The sequence below is a fragment of the Antennarius striatus genome, chromosome 2, assembly GCF_040054535.1.
Source record: "Antennarius striatus isolate MH-2024 chromosome 2, ASM4005453v1, whole genome shotgun sequence".
Taxonomy (NCBI): Eukaryota; Metazoa; Chordata; class Actinopteri; order Lophiiformes; family Antennariidae; genus Antennarius; species Antennarius striatus.
The window spans coordinates 27,181,203-27,195,978 of NC_090777.1; the positions used below are offsets into that span (position 1 = coordinate 27,181,203).

Sequence of the window (14,776 nt, forward strand, 5' to 3'; positions counted from 1 at the left end):
CACACACACACACACACTGAACACAGATGAAAAATGACAACTTCACACTGGGCTGTTAAATACTGAGATGCTCCATCATGAGGAAAGGGCTGCGTCGACTGCAAAAAATGTAAGAAAAATACCAATTAAATGAGTGGATATTAGAGGGTACCAGCAAGTGTTTGGCCACCATAATTATTTTTTGTAGTTTTTCATGATTTTCTAATTATCTGTGAGTTTTATTGAGTAACATGTTGTTTTAGGCACATTGCATCATTTTTCTTATCATTTTGGAAATTGTATATGCTTGTATTCAAGAGCACTCATCCCACAAAAAAGACAGAGTTTGTGTCTTACACTCCCAGTCAAATTGTAAAACTTACAAACAACAAACACAAAAAAGTTCATATATATTAATGCAGATTTAACAGTTTTTTTGAGGCAAAATTCGGGGTGAGTGACCACATTAAAAAAACACAAAGAAAAAGAAAAAACTGTCATGGTTGATATTCTAAAAAATAATGTCAGTCCATGTGTCCTGTAAGATTTCAATGTCTAAGACGAATGGGCATAAACATTATCAGTGATTAATAATGACTGTGTCCCATGATAATTATTTCAGTTGAAACTGTGCGTCAAAAAAGCACATTTCTAAAGTTTAACAATAAACAACCTTAATATCTTTTAATGACTGTATCTGTGAGAAAACGGGCGATGGCCGGCACTAAAGGCTCCTGGACTCATTACTCATCAGACTCCGTTGTTATTTCCGCCCAGTCACATCTTTTTCTCTTCTTTCTGTTTGTTCATAGACCCCTCCAGTCAAAAGTCATCAAGGATGAGTCAAGATTAAAGAATACCACAGCTCAACCGCTGCAGACAGGACAAGAAATTAAACCAAAGATGAATAAAAATAAAAAAAATTAACCAACTAAACTCTGAACTCTGCTTCCCCCCGATAAACAGCTGAGGATCACTAAAGAATCCAGTTGTCTGGACGCTTTTGCTCTGCCAGCGGCGCTGTGCTCCATAGCCTCCCACATCTCCAGATCTAAGCTGCAGTTCTGTCCATCTGCTCCTCTCAGCCTTCCCCACTCTGCCAAGACCCGCTACACGTGACACTTCTTCAACTTCAAGGTTTTAAAGTTCCAATTGTAACTTACAGTGACTTTGTGTATAAAATTAGGCAAAAAGAAAATGTTGCTTCATAGTTATATGAAAACCAAGGAATTTTCTTCTGGACATTATGACTGAAGAGATTTAAATGCGTGTGTTTTTCCAGAATTGAAAATCGGGCTACAATCTACTCAGTTCGGTTCATTAATGTACATTAGCTCAGATCTGTGAGTGAATGAGGTTGTGTGTTAATTGTCATAACAAGAGGAAGCTGTGAAGACACTAAATACTGCAATCTCTATGATTCACCAGCAGAGGCCTTCAAGATTCAAGATTAATTGAAAATGCAGGAATTTCCCCCGGTGGCCACAAAGTTGTCCCTGTCTGGTTCTGCTGCTTTTCCAAAACTATGTACCCGTCATCCGCTGTGGCACTGGTTTTTACAAAGTCCCCAGAGAGACTTCACTTCATAAAATTCATTAGCAAGCACATTTCACAGTCCCCTGGAATAAACCCGTTTCTCTCCCTTTCTTTAAATTTTTGAGCTGCTAAACTTACTTTCTGAGCTGATACTTGTGAAGTGTGTCATAGAGGTGGATTTGACGATGTGGCTACAGCTCTAACACATCACAATTGCAAGCTTCAGAACCCTGATAGAGTCTTCGATCCTAAATATGAATGTGAAATAAATTCATATTCATTACATAGAAATTATTTGGTTTGTCATCAAGTTTTACACAAATTGCACAGCTGCTCCTCAAGTGGTCATGCCCTGAAATAATTAAATTCTATGCACGTTGATCACACTCAAAAAACATCTGATCACTCTCCGTTGGTGACATTTATGAAAATTGTTGGCTTCAAGTTAAGATTATGTGATTTTTAAAATACGGACTTAAAATATGTTATTTGTCTCATTCTATAGCATCTCAAAGAAAGTTTTGTCTTAAATCCAATACTAGTGAACATGCATTGATTAAACAACTGAAAATCTGATCTTTGCATAGCTTTTCCAAAAACCAACTCATTGATCAGTATCTTAGCTGTGAGGTCTAGTGCCAGGGCTGGGCTGCAGTGCAGTGAATAAAATACAACAGGACCAGTCAGCCCCTCATCACACCAAACAACCTCCTGGCTACAGAACAAGGGAAGAAAGAAAAACCAGAAACAGGCAGAGAAACTTAAATAGAAAATAAAAGAGAAGGAAACAGATGCTCAGTACTTCCAGTGCTCCTGGTCAATAATATCACATATCTGACAAGAGGAGTACAAGTTACTCTATATCTATTGTATGCAATCGTGTGTGTGTGTGTGTGTGTGTGAGTGTGTGTGTGTATGTATTTGTGTGTGTGTGTGTGCCTGTGTGTGTGTGCATCAGAGCAAAACTGTTGTGCTCCAGGGGTCTTAGATGTGGATTGTAATCAGGACCACATGATTCTGCCACAGGAAGTCCTCGAGCAAAGAACAGGAAGTAGAAGTACAAGCACCACAACGTTAGTTCTGCTGATCCAAAACTCACCAGCCAATGGGAGCCTTGGACGTGGTGGGAATGGCTGTGGTTGGTGGTGTGTTTATACGTGTGCAAAAGAACTGTGCATTTTTATTTGTGTGTGTGGAGCCTGCAGGATCGTATTAATGACTTATTTGTTTATTAAGTGTAATGAGTCCAAGTTGTGTGTGTGTGTGAAGCATAAGAGCAAAATCTGGAGCATGGTTGGGCCTGCTGCCAAAATACCAGACTTAAATAACTATGTCGGACACACACACACATACACACACACAGAGACACGCATACACACACACACATGCACACAGATCCACAGAAGACAAATGAAAAACAAATGGTTCCATTGTGTGGTATATACATTGTCTCCCCTTCTCTGTGTCTTATAATGGCGGCAGGAGAACGCAGTTTTGAATAAGGTCGGTTGAAATGCCCTCCACCACACACACACACACACACACACACACACACACACACACACACACACACACACACACACACACACACACACACACACACACACACACACACACACACACACACCACCAACAACCCTCCTACCAGTTTCCCCGCCCCTTCCTCCTCTGTTCTGCAACCCATCAAAACTAAAGAGGCTAATTTCTCTCGATGGCTTACAGGTGGCCACTGCAAGGTGAACCAAATCCACCCGGTTGGCCAGCACACACACACACACACACACACACACACACACACACACACACACACACACACACACACACACACACACACACACACACACACACACACACACACACACACACACACACACACACACACAAACACAGACAAACACACATGCACTTACAGGCACTTTGAAAAAAATACTAAATCTTTTATAAACCCATGCCAAACATCAAAAGAAATGACACACCTTAACACACCTCAAAGGCACTGGAGACACACTGTTATACATATGTGCAAACACACAAATACACGCACGCAAACACACAGACATTAAAACACCCAAACTCAAACATACTCACACTCGTAAACCTAAAAGAATGAAGGATTTTCCAACAAATGGTTTGAGGGTCAATCCCAGGTCTTTGACTGTCTCATGTTTCTAAAAAGAAGAAGAGCTTTTCAATGCTTTCATAAAAATTTCAGAGCTGTACAAAGATATTAGTATCGATCTGAAAATTTTGAAGCTTATATTTTATCCTGGAAAGTTGCCTTTAGGAAATACAAATTCCTCTGCTGACAGTCACAATTGAGTGAATGTGGGGAAACTGGTAAAAATGACACCAATACTGCATGGAACGAGGTTCACTTCGGCTCAAAGCTTTGTGTAATTCAGTTCCCACAGTTTACCCATTATCTGTGAAATGTCATCATTCTTCCAACTTCACACACGCCACCTTCAATGTCCGTGAGTTGCATCGGCCAGAGTACATCGCAACACTGAGATGTGTACAACACACACCAGCAAGCTCACGGACACAAGTCCTTAATCTCTCTGAGCTTCATGATATTTTTTGAAAAATGGAATCTTTTATTAGAGCAGAAAAGTTTTCCATCTCTACGCCCAAACATAGATGAACTGATGCAATGTTTTGTTAAATTTCTCTAGTGGTTAATTTAATGCTGTATGTTTTTGATCATTCACACCCTCATATACAAGCCCCACATGCATGAACATACATAAGTCTCACTCATTCATTTTGTAAAGGCTGAGAAGCATGCTGACAAATTATAAGACAGGGCTCAAGGTCTTAAGTTGGTTCCAAAAAAAAAAAAAAGGGGAGGTATATGTGTGTTGTGTGTGCACGAGTGTCTTTGTGCGAACTACTACACATGCAGATTGGATTGCTGCTCTTTGAAGCTATGCCCTAGCCTTCATTAAACACAATCCCAGAGCCTGGCTGGAGCGGCTTTCTGGGAATGTGTCGATAACTCCGAACGACACACTGAAACACAGAAACACTCACACAGTGCAGTGCCAGCTAATAAAGCTCTCTTTGAAGCCTGTGTCACTGTGCAAAGTGATCAGATGAAAGTCGATCATCCTCCTCAAAGAATTTTTGCAAAACCCTCAAATGAACATTGTGCCGACAAGTTTGCACCAGGGCTATGAGGGCCTGAAGGATGCCAAGTTAACTGCTGCATGTCGCACTGCTATCAGCTGCTGCCTGATAAGACATCAACTGCGTTCCTGTTAAAAACATACATGCACCTATATAAAACAGTTTTATGGCACGTTTCTTTTGAAGCTTTTTGGCACATATGGATTCCAGATCCAGCCTTGACAAACAGGTAAATGGGATTTAAAGGATTCAAGGTAAAGTCGATGTGCATATATGTGTACACGAGAACGTACACACACAGGCACACACATACTCACACACACATGTGTTCCTTTTGCATATCATGACATTGGCACACCACTTTTAAGTTGAGAACAGACCTACTTTTACTGAGACATAAAATATTCAGACACCAACAACATTATGGTCATTATCCATCAAGTCAATAAAATGGTGGTGTTACATAAAGCAAAAGCTGGAGCACATCCTGGATGGGTTGCCAGTTCATCACTGGCCAAAAATATTGAAAGAAACAACCATTCATGCTCATATTCACATGTGTGGGCATATATATAACACATGTTTTTTGTCTTGTGAACCACTCAAGGCACAGCAGTGAACCACTCAAGGCACAGCAAGAACATACAAACTCCACCAGCCCACACAGGGATCATCAATGCATATGTATTTACAATCAGAAATAAACAAAATTATAATAAAATAGTAATTGCAAAAGAAAAGATGTACATTGTGTGTCGTACTAAACTTAATAATTTGGAAACACGACAACCATTGGATGACACATCTCACTATTTCCACACTATGTTTTCCACTGATTGGACTTTGAAGAATTGAAATCACTATAAAAGATTGAGTTTTCAGAAGTCTGTTGAATTCTTTACAGGATGCTGCTGAAGGCAACAAATTTCTCTGTGGTATTAATAGAATAGAAAGGAATTAAATCCATATGCTTATTTTAAGATATTCATATACTCTTAATGTCACTGAGTAAGAAAGAAACATTGTCAGGCTTAGAAAGAAATAATTAATTATTTAAGTTGAATCAATTCATATTTTATCATCAAAACCTTATAATTAGAAATCAAATTGAAATGTAATGTAAGCGCAGAGATTTCACGGCAGATCATTTCTTCAACAGCTTGGATATCAGTCAAAAACAAAACATTAGAGGTATAAATGAGAATGACAAGCAGCAATCTGATGAAGGATGAAGGATCAACACAATAATAATTATGATGCGTATAGGAATGCCCCGCAAACCAAAATACTGACACCAAAGTGTAATCCTGGTTCTTACGCACTGACACACAAAAAAAAAGAGAAACAGGAAAGAAAGAGGACAAAGAGTATGGAGTGAGAAAAAAAAAACATAAGAGGAAAAAGAAAAGATACAGTGAAAGTGGGGAGGGCTAATCCCTGGTCCCTCCCTGTGGAGGTGTGCAGACAGTGATTGAATAGCCTGCTCACACGCATTTAAACAGGGGCTTATCACAACACTTTGATACACCTCTCTATAATTGCCTGTGCAGATTTCTCCGTGTGTGTTTCAAGTGGATGTATGTGTCAATGTAAGCATACAATGTTGTCTTGTCTGTCAATCATCCTCATTAAGGTTAATCCCACGGATGACACTTTCAATCCTCTCTGTCAACCCAGGCCTTTGCAGCAGCACTCAGGCGAGGAACTAGGTTTAGCACTTGCTCACAACAACTCACACACGCACCCACAGACGTGCACTCGCACTTGTCAGGTAACACCAAAGAGGTTTAAAAAAGAGAAGAAAGCATTTTTGCTTGGCAAGAAAAGCAAACAACTACCCCACATCTGTATAGGTGTGAGAATATGAGGGGGGAAAAAAGGGGAGGGAAACATAGAACGGGGAAAAGACAAACACACACACACACACACACACACACACACACACACACACACACACACATGCACATCAGAGACAAAGAAAGAGGGAATCAAGCAACACTTCCTGTGTTTGGAAATTCAAAACTGCCACAAAGCAATGATAGGGAATGAGTACAAGGGGGCTTATGCTCATCATTGAGCAGCAACAGAGTTTAAAACCCACAGAAATATCTATAGCTATTCATTACTCTGTTGACTCCCCATGTGTTCTCTCAACCAAAAGGGAATCCGAGAGATGTCCACAAAACATCTTTCACCAGTTGTTAATACTGTTTCTGCTTTGCCATGATAAAGTCACGGAATGTTGCCTCATTCAACCAACCCAAGCACACACACACAAACACGGGCACACACTCAAACGCACACACATGCGCACACAAAAATGAGGGACCTCATGCATGCAGTCGTATAAACATGAAGTTATTTTGCGGTGTGAAGATCGACACACAAAAGTGAGTCTAAATCTATTAGAACAGTCTGACAAAACAAAAATCTCAACTTTTGAGTGCTTGATCCAAAATATACAAATTTGTCTCCTGCCTCCTGCCTTGCATCAGGACATCAGCACATCAGATAATAGTGTGTGTGTGTGTGTGTGTGTGTGTGTGTGTGTGTGTGTGTGTGTGTGTGTGTGTGTGTGTGTGTGTGTGTGTGTGTGTGTGTGTGTGTGTGTGTGTGTGTGTGGTGAGGACTAGTTGAGAGTACAGGCTGAGCTGACATATCAGCTGACATCACTAATACAACTTTTGCCCTGTGAACTCAGTGTGTGTTTTTTGCTGGACTGTTGGCAGCAGCAACTTAGGATCTGGCAACCGTTTAGCTGATCTGGCAACTCTAGGCCCCTGTTGACCCCAGATAATGAGGGGAAATACACTCTCAATGGGTGTGCATGTGTGATACACTTCAAATCTTACTACAAGATCAATGAGGTCTGTCAGTATGAACATGATACTGACCAGTCTGCATTCATGGAGGTAGGATTTTTGCCTTTTTACCAGACATTTGTTGCCATTTTGAGGAAGGAAAGAGACATAAAAAGCATTCATTGGTGGATTTTTTTTTTTTAAGTTCAAAGGGACAGATCTCGTCTTTATAGGTTATATGTGTAAAATCGTGTAAAATAGAAGTTACTCCTTTGAAAGTGTGCACGCACGCACACAAATGCATGCACCATATGCAAGCACACAAACATACACACAAACTAATTATGGCTAAGCCTAGTTATTACCTAAGCAAACAGAGTTAGTCTGAATGGAATGCCTGCTGTGAAACACAGCAGTTCCAGACACAAAGCCTTGCGTTAGTACAGGGAAACAAACACACACAGTTTCGAAAGGGACACATTTTACTGAAGAACACTGTGCGTGTGAAATAACCATGTGTATATGTAATTAGAAGGCAAAACAAAGCAAACACATGTTTGGGTCTTGTTCCCTGGCCTACACCTCTGTTCATTTGCACTGCAGTGGAGAAGGTTGTGCTAAGTCATTGTCTCTGGTGCTGCTAAACACATGGTGTCTTGGTGGAGTAGCAGGATGTTGAAGTTGGCCAACACACATTTGTGTATGGTGTATGTTTCAGTGCAGTTTGCTGGGAATTATTATGAGCACAGAACAAAAGGATCCTGTAAATATAGGCTCTGATTCCCAAAAAGATTGTAGTTTTTCTTAGTTATTTGCCACATTTTCAGTGCCTGTCCACAACTTCTTGTGAATTAGAGCTAAGAGACACAATTATTAACTTAAACTTAAATTACCAGTAACCAAACAACTCATTATAAAACAGTTATAATGCACCTGTTATTTTGAATTTATTATTTCTCTATGATGACAAAAAATAAATGTAGCCGCAAGAGGACACAAGCCAGTGTCTTATTGTGCTGGTTCCAAGCCCGAATAAATACAAATGGTTGTGTCAGGAAGGGCATCCGACGTAAGACTTTTGCCAAATCAACCAAAAATAAAGAATGCAGGAAGGGTTACAGATAAATAAGGTGACTAAGAGAGGTATGTTGAAAACTAAAATTGCAATGCAGAAAAGAGCGGAGATTTCTTTCGTTTTGTTCTGTCATCTTTACGAGCGAGCTCGTGAAATTGAAATCTAGTGCAGTGTGATCCATAAAAAGCCATTTCCCCATTAGGCCTATGGAATCTTACATAAACAAATTACACAAATAGTTTCTCCATAAAGCAAAGGGTGACTTTTCTCTAACTGTGCAGTGAAACCTGAGCGGAGTCTTGTTTATGTGTGTGACAAAGTGTTTACATTGTCCTCTACTCCCATCCTGTCAGATGGGGAGAACACCAGACCTCCGACAGCTCCAGTCCTGTCACACTACCTGTCTGTATTTGGGATTTCTGTTATAGAGACCATGTGCTTGGTCTGTAGGTGTGTGTGAGGGTTTGTTTACATGGGTGTGACAGGGAAATGCCAACCAGTGCTCTGTCGTCATTACAACCACCTTAATCGTGCAAGAGTGATGAGTTCAAGGATGAGAGCAAGGGTAAAAATCGAAAAAAGAGAAAAATAATGGACCACTACATAACTCAGAGAAGACATCTTTGTCTCTTTTCTAACCTTTTCTATATCTAGAAAAGTTCATTAATGACCATTTCTTGCATCACACAAAATTTGGGTTTCTCAAAATAATATCTATTAATTGCTGAATGCTAACGTCTCCCTGCTTGCTTGCATTTACAGTTTTCCACAGCAAGCAATTAATTGTCTTTGTCCAGATGAGTCTAACCGTGACATATCATAACTGCATATATACTGTACTGTATTACACTAAACTACACTACACTACACTGCATTATGCTGTAAAGCAAAACAGATCAAGAACATTTCGAGCTTACAATTTTCCACTACAAACCTGACTTTATTTGTTATCTGGACACCTAGAATAAGAGCACAGTAAACTCTGATGCTAATGTGAGATCAGCAGGGGGAGGACCACCCGGCAGTGGAGGTAATCCCATGGTTGGAGGGTTGAAGCCTTGGTGCAAAAAACACTCTGACAAGCTAGGCTACCCCTGGATGGGATATTAGACTGGAGTGTAGTACAATGGCACCTATTTATGACTGGGGCTCGTTTTGATCCCACTATCCTCCACTATGCTTTAGGTGAGTCAGTGTAATCAAGCAAGTCCTTCTTGCACAGTTACTTCCCTCACCCACTCGCTGCCAGCTGGAGAACAGTTCAACATGACTCTAACAGCAGGTGTGTGATAGCAGGATCCCTCAAGACAAATTTAATGTAATACTTGAAAAAACTAAAATGTTAAAATGCATTGGTCAATACTGAGGTCACTTTTTCACGACTTTAATATAGTGTGCACTACCAACATGCAAATTGGCCATATGGTTAAGGTCAACTCCAAAAGTCACAACCACTAAAACATTTGAAATTTTTCCCACTCTCCAATAAGACAAGATTTTATTTGGAAAGATGACTGGCAACAATATTTAATCAAAAAACATACACTGTCATTCCAAACACATTGGCATAAGGACACAAACAACATGGATTGTTACATAAATGAAAGCCTGAACTCTTATCTTTGAAATTTGAATGGTAAATCAATATTTTGTTTTTAAAATAAGGGTGATGATCCTAGCCAGGACACCATTTTAGAACTTTTGGAACTCCTCTTGTTCAATTCGTGATCAATATTTCCACTTTCATATGATACAGTTTCAACAACATCAAAAAGCACCGAGGCACTCTTTAAAAATAATTAAAATCCCTTTACTGATGAAGGCTTTATGCTGAAACATGTTAGAGATTTGTATTTTTAAAGTCTAACTCCACCGTGTTGTAATGACAATGGCATTTTAATTGTTTGAAAGGAGAGTGTCTTGGAGTTTCCCTGTGATTTTCATGTCTGTGCATACCCCTATCCAAAGGTTACCTCCAACAAAGTTGTTCTTTTCAACAGAACACAACTATTCTGCAGTTGCATGTAAGGAAAGAAAAATGCAGCTGTATTTTGTAGGGTACATTATGTCAATTAACGTTCAGAGCAACACAGTCGCCGAGCCACAATAGCATGAAATACCACAGACTGCCTAATGCTTTTATCTGTATGTGCTAACAAAGTATAAATCAACACAACAGCATTAATGTGACAAAAAAAAAAAAAAACGTTGTAATTGACCACTTAGCACGTAAGGTTATTGTGGCTAACCATTTCTGCTTTGATCAACTTGATTTGGCAGAAACACAGAACACCACTGCTGGTTCTGCTTTAGCCCATCAAACGTACTCACATCAAACACACAGCTGGAGGCACTCCATCCAGATATAGAGATCGAAAGAAATTGAGAGGGGGTGATAGAGATGCACTGATTTAAAGCAACCACCAAAGTGGAAGCCTGGGGATAAACAACCAATCAGAGGAAGAATCACTGTCTAGCCCAATCACAATGCATTCCAATGAGAATTCTCTCCAGACCCAACCTACTAGCCCCTGGTGGTATGCACAAAAAATAAGACACATACGCACAAACATGACCTAGATTCATAGCATCTTCACAAAAGTTCTGACGATGACTGGACTGAGTATGACTAAAACCAAAAAAGTCCCGCCTCACAATCATTTCTGTGCTGTAATTGTTCATGAATGCCCAAAACAAGGGCAAGAAGTTGCCATATGAATACAAGTGTGTGTGTGCATGTGTTTGGATGACTGTGAGGATACGCAAGGCCTCTTTTGAGTTCCAGTCAAAGAAAGATTCAAAGTAATAATGGTGAAGGGATTTGTGAATATGCACACACAAACAAGCTTTTCTTGCCCGCTTACAAAATGTGTGTGTGTAGTTTGCATATTTGCCAGTGTGTGTACATGGTTGCATGAGTGTGTGGTTGTACAGATCCCCTCTTGGCAGCAGCAGTGTAAGCTGAGGAGGGTCTTACATGGACTTTAATCCTGTGCTGAATGTCATCGTACAAGTGTGGCTTTTCTACAGGCTCAGATAAGAGAGGGAGAAAGACTTTTACTGCATGTGTGCAAAGCTCTATTCACATGACATAACAGTTATGCTTTTACATCTGTGTTCAAACAAATCTTTTGTGAAAATGATCCTTGTAACACCACGCACATGTATCAAACTCCTTCTCCATGGAGATGAGCCTTCCCCTTAGTTACTAAGGCTTAGTATAACCAATGCAGTCGGTTGTGTCAATGCAAAAGCATTCATCATTTTTCATAATCTTCTCTCATCACACAAAGTACATGCTGTTTAGGATTTCAACTGGTGATCTCAAGAAGGACCATTTCTACTTTACATGGTGAAATTAAAAGTGCTATTTTACCAAAGATTACATTCTGGGTCCTCCTTTTAAATGTTTGTGTTTTCGAGGTCACAATACAGCACCGTCTTGTGAACGAAAGAGGTTATCTTTTAAGCACCCCCTCAGATGTACAGTCTGGTGTGTATGTGTGCATCTGTGTGTGATACAATGTTAAAATAGTCTGACTCATTACTTTGATGACAAGGATTGCAGCAGTGACATACAGAAAGTTGTGGGGGACAGACACAGCAGCTCCAATCAGCTTGTCTGAGCTGATCTAAACACACCGGCATCAAATTCAAAAGATTTCACTAGAAAACATTACCTGGCTGAAAAGGTTCTGCTTAGTGGAACAAGTTAAATGTACAGCAAAAGGGTTTATGCATTCCTTTTCGGCTTGAGGCCTAAACGACATGTTATTCTGTAGCGCTGAGACTCCTAGCCTTTAAAACATTTTACTACCCATGTCATAAAGGTATCCTGCAGCAATAGGTCAGTGACCTAATTTGTTATTTGAAGCCTGCGTTGTACAAACATTACGTGGGTTTAAAAAGATCATTGATAAAGAATGTCAGAGACTGCTCTTTTGAGGAGAAGAAAGCTATCGTGACCAAACTACACTACAATTATGGGGAATGGTGATGTTTTTACAAATGGCAACACAGCACATCTCACTTTTTACAAGTTTCCTAGTTGTGGAAGTCCTTCAGGAAAGTGGGCTGGTCTGAGAAATGAACCAGTGCTTACTGTTATACAGGGCACAATTAGTGGTCCGTTCTTAATGTTGAGTGACAGTCCAAAGGTGGTAAATGCTATTACATTAGCTACGTGATAGCCCCAGTTACGAAGACTCAGCACTGCGATGACGTTCAGCAGGAGGAAACTAAATTCCTGTTAGTTTACCCCTTCAGTTCTTCATGCCTGCAGTTCTGGTAATTCTACAATAGGGAAAGAAACAAGCGAACTTTAACTAATTAAAATACATTTAATGTTTTCTGTGCCTAAATGTTTCTTGTGAATACCAACCTTTGTTCAAAAGCATCGCTTTTCATTAGATAATTTAAATGTATGATATTCAGGATGTGTGCATGCTGTAAGCACAGGGCTGCTTGAGTTGAGGTGTTGCAGGGTGGGATATAACGAGGTATCATTATTTTAGCAATCATCAAGTATCATTGGTAGGAAGGTGGAGAAGTGTGAGTATTTTAGATTCCAGGAACCCTCCACCCCACATCTACAGATGTGTGATTGGCAGCCTAGGGGTGAGTGCTTATGCAGAAACCCAGTTTGGGGAACAACACTTTACACAACACCTGAGGCTGTGCGGTATTTTTAGTGCTTTCAGTGTGTATGTGCATGTGTCTATGTGTGTGTCTTACAGATAGAAGGGAAGAACGCAGGAAGTCTGAGGAAAATAACAGGTTTAAAGTCAACAAGCTGTGATTCATTTTTCTCTGTCTCCAAATCTCCATACCTCCCCTCCATCTGTGCTTCTTTGTGGACGGTCAGATTTTGTCTATGGGATGTAATCCAGCTTGAACAGAGGATCTGATCTCAAGAGCACAGCACTGATCCCACTGTGATTTTGCACTCTCTTGCTCTCAAAATCAAACACACACACACACACACACACACTCTCTCACACACACACACACACACACACACACACACACACACACACACACACACACACACACACACACACACACACACACACACACACACACACACACACGCAAATGTTCACAAGGGCCTCCCCCAGGTGCAAGTTTCTCCTGAGGGAAAGGCTTTAGTGTGCTTCTATTTCCACAAGATCACAAAACACACTTCTAATCCCACACAATCTCTTTCTCTTTTTCTTCACTGATTATTCTTTCAAACACACCCCCAAAACTGACAGCACAAGCAAACGAATGGCATTAAGATATTAAATCAATCTTTCTTTTTCTTTTTTTTTTCTTTCCATACTAATCTGTATTTCTAATTTAATACAAAATGTCTCATCTGTTCTGAATCTGTGAAACAGTTGCACAAATAACTTGGATTTATAATGTGATAACAGCATCTGAAGGAGCGATGGAGATAACCGATATGGAGTAAAACAGCGATGATAAAAGAAAGAAGCGAGGAAAAAAAGATGGAGACAGCTTTAGGTGTGCTGATTTACAACTGTGGGTTGGCGAAGCCATTTCTGCAAGAAGAGCAAACCAGAGAGGAGTTTATAGACACAGTCTGAATCACACCTGGCATGTTCAGACAGAGAGGGGAGGATGAGAGGGTTCAGTAAAAAGTATTGGAGTTTATAGACTTTGACAAACTTTTAATATTTCAATAAAACACACACATACACACCATGTAAAATGTCTTACATACGCCTAGCCAATCAGGACAAGTCATTTTGTATGGGGGTAATGTTGCTGACAACATGTTTGAGATTATAAACCAGAGAAAGTGAATTAGTGGCCACGAATGAGAAATCACTATAGCGTCATTTCAATTACATACTAGAGAAAGAAAAGTAAGTGCTTATTGGCCTCTGGCAGCTGCATTTGTTGCATTTGGGAGAAAAAGAATACTTGAAAAGCTCAACAAGGACAGGAAAAAAAACCAAAACCACTATCGCACAGTATCATAATGCTTTCATAAAGCTAGTGAGGTCATAACATTCAGCAGTGTGGGGTTCAAAAGGAGAGGGAGGTAATGGTATTAGTTGTTCAATTAGGGATGTTGACCATGAGCAAGCCTTAAGAGATGCAGACACATGCTTGACCCAAAATTAAAAATGTACAGCCTTCATTATTATTACATATTTATTACAAACTTAACCAAAAGCCAATAACCGACTGAAAAAAATTGGGACTAAACTTTTAATAAGATGAAATCCCTACACAATATTAGAGT

General features: G+C 39.9%; 1 protein-coding gene across 2 annotated transcripts in view; it reads right to left on the reverse strand.

The window, feature by feature from the left end:
• The window catches only part of LOC137587556 (ERC protein 2-like), a 149,359-nt gene that overhangs the window by 15,317 nt on the left and 119,266 nt on the right, over window positions 1–14,776 (reverse strand). The gene's annotated exons all lie outside the window — the stretch shown is intronic.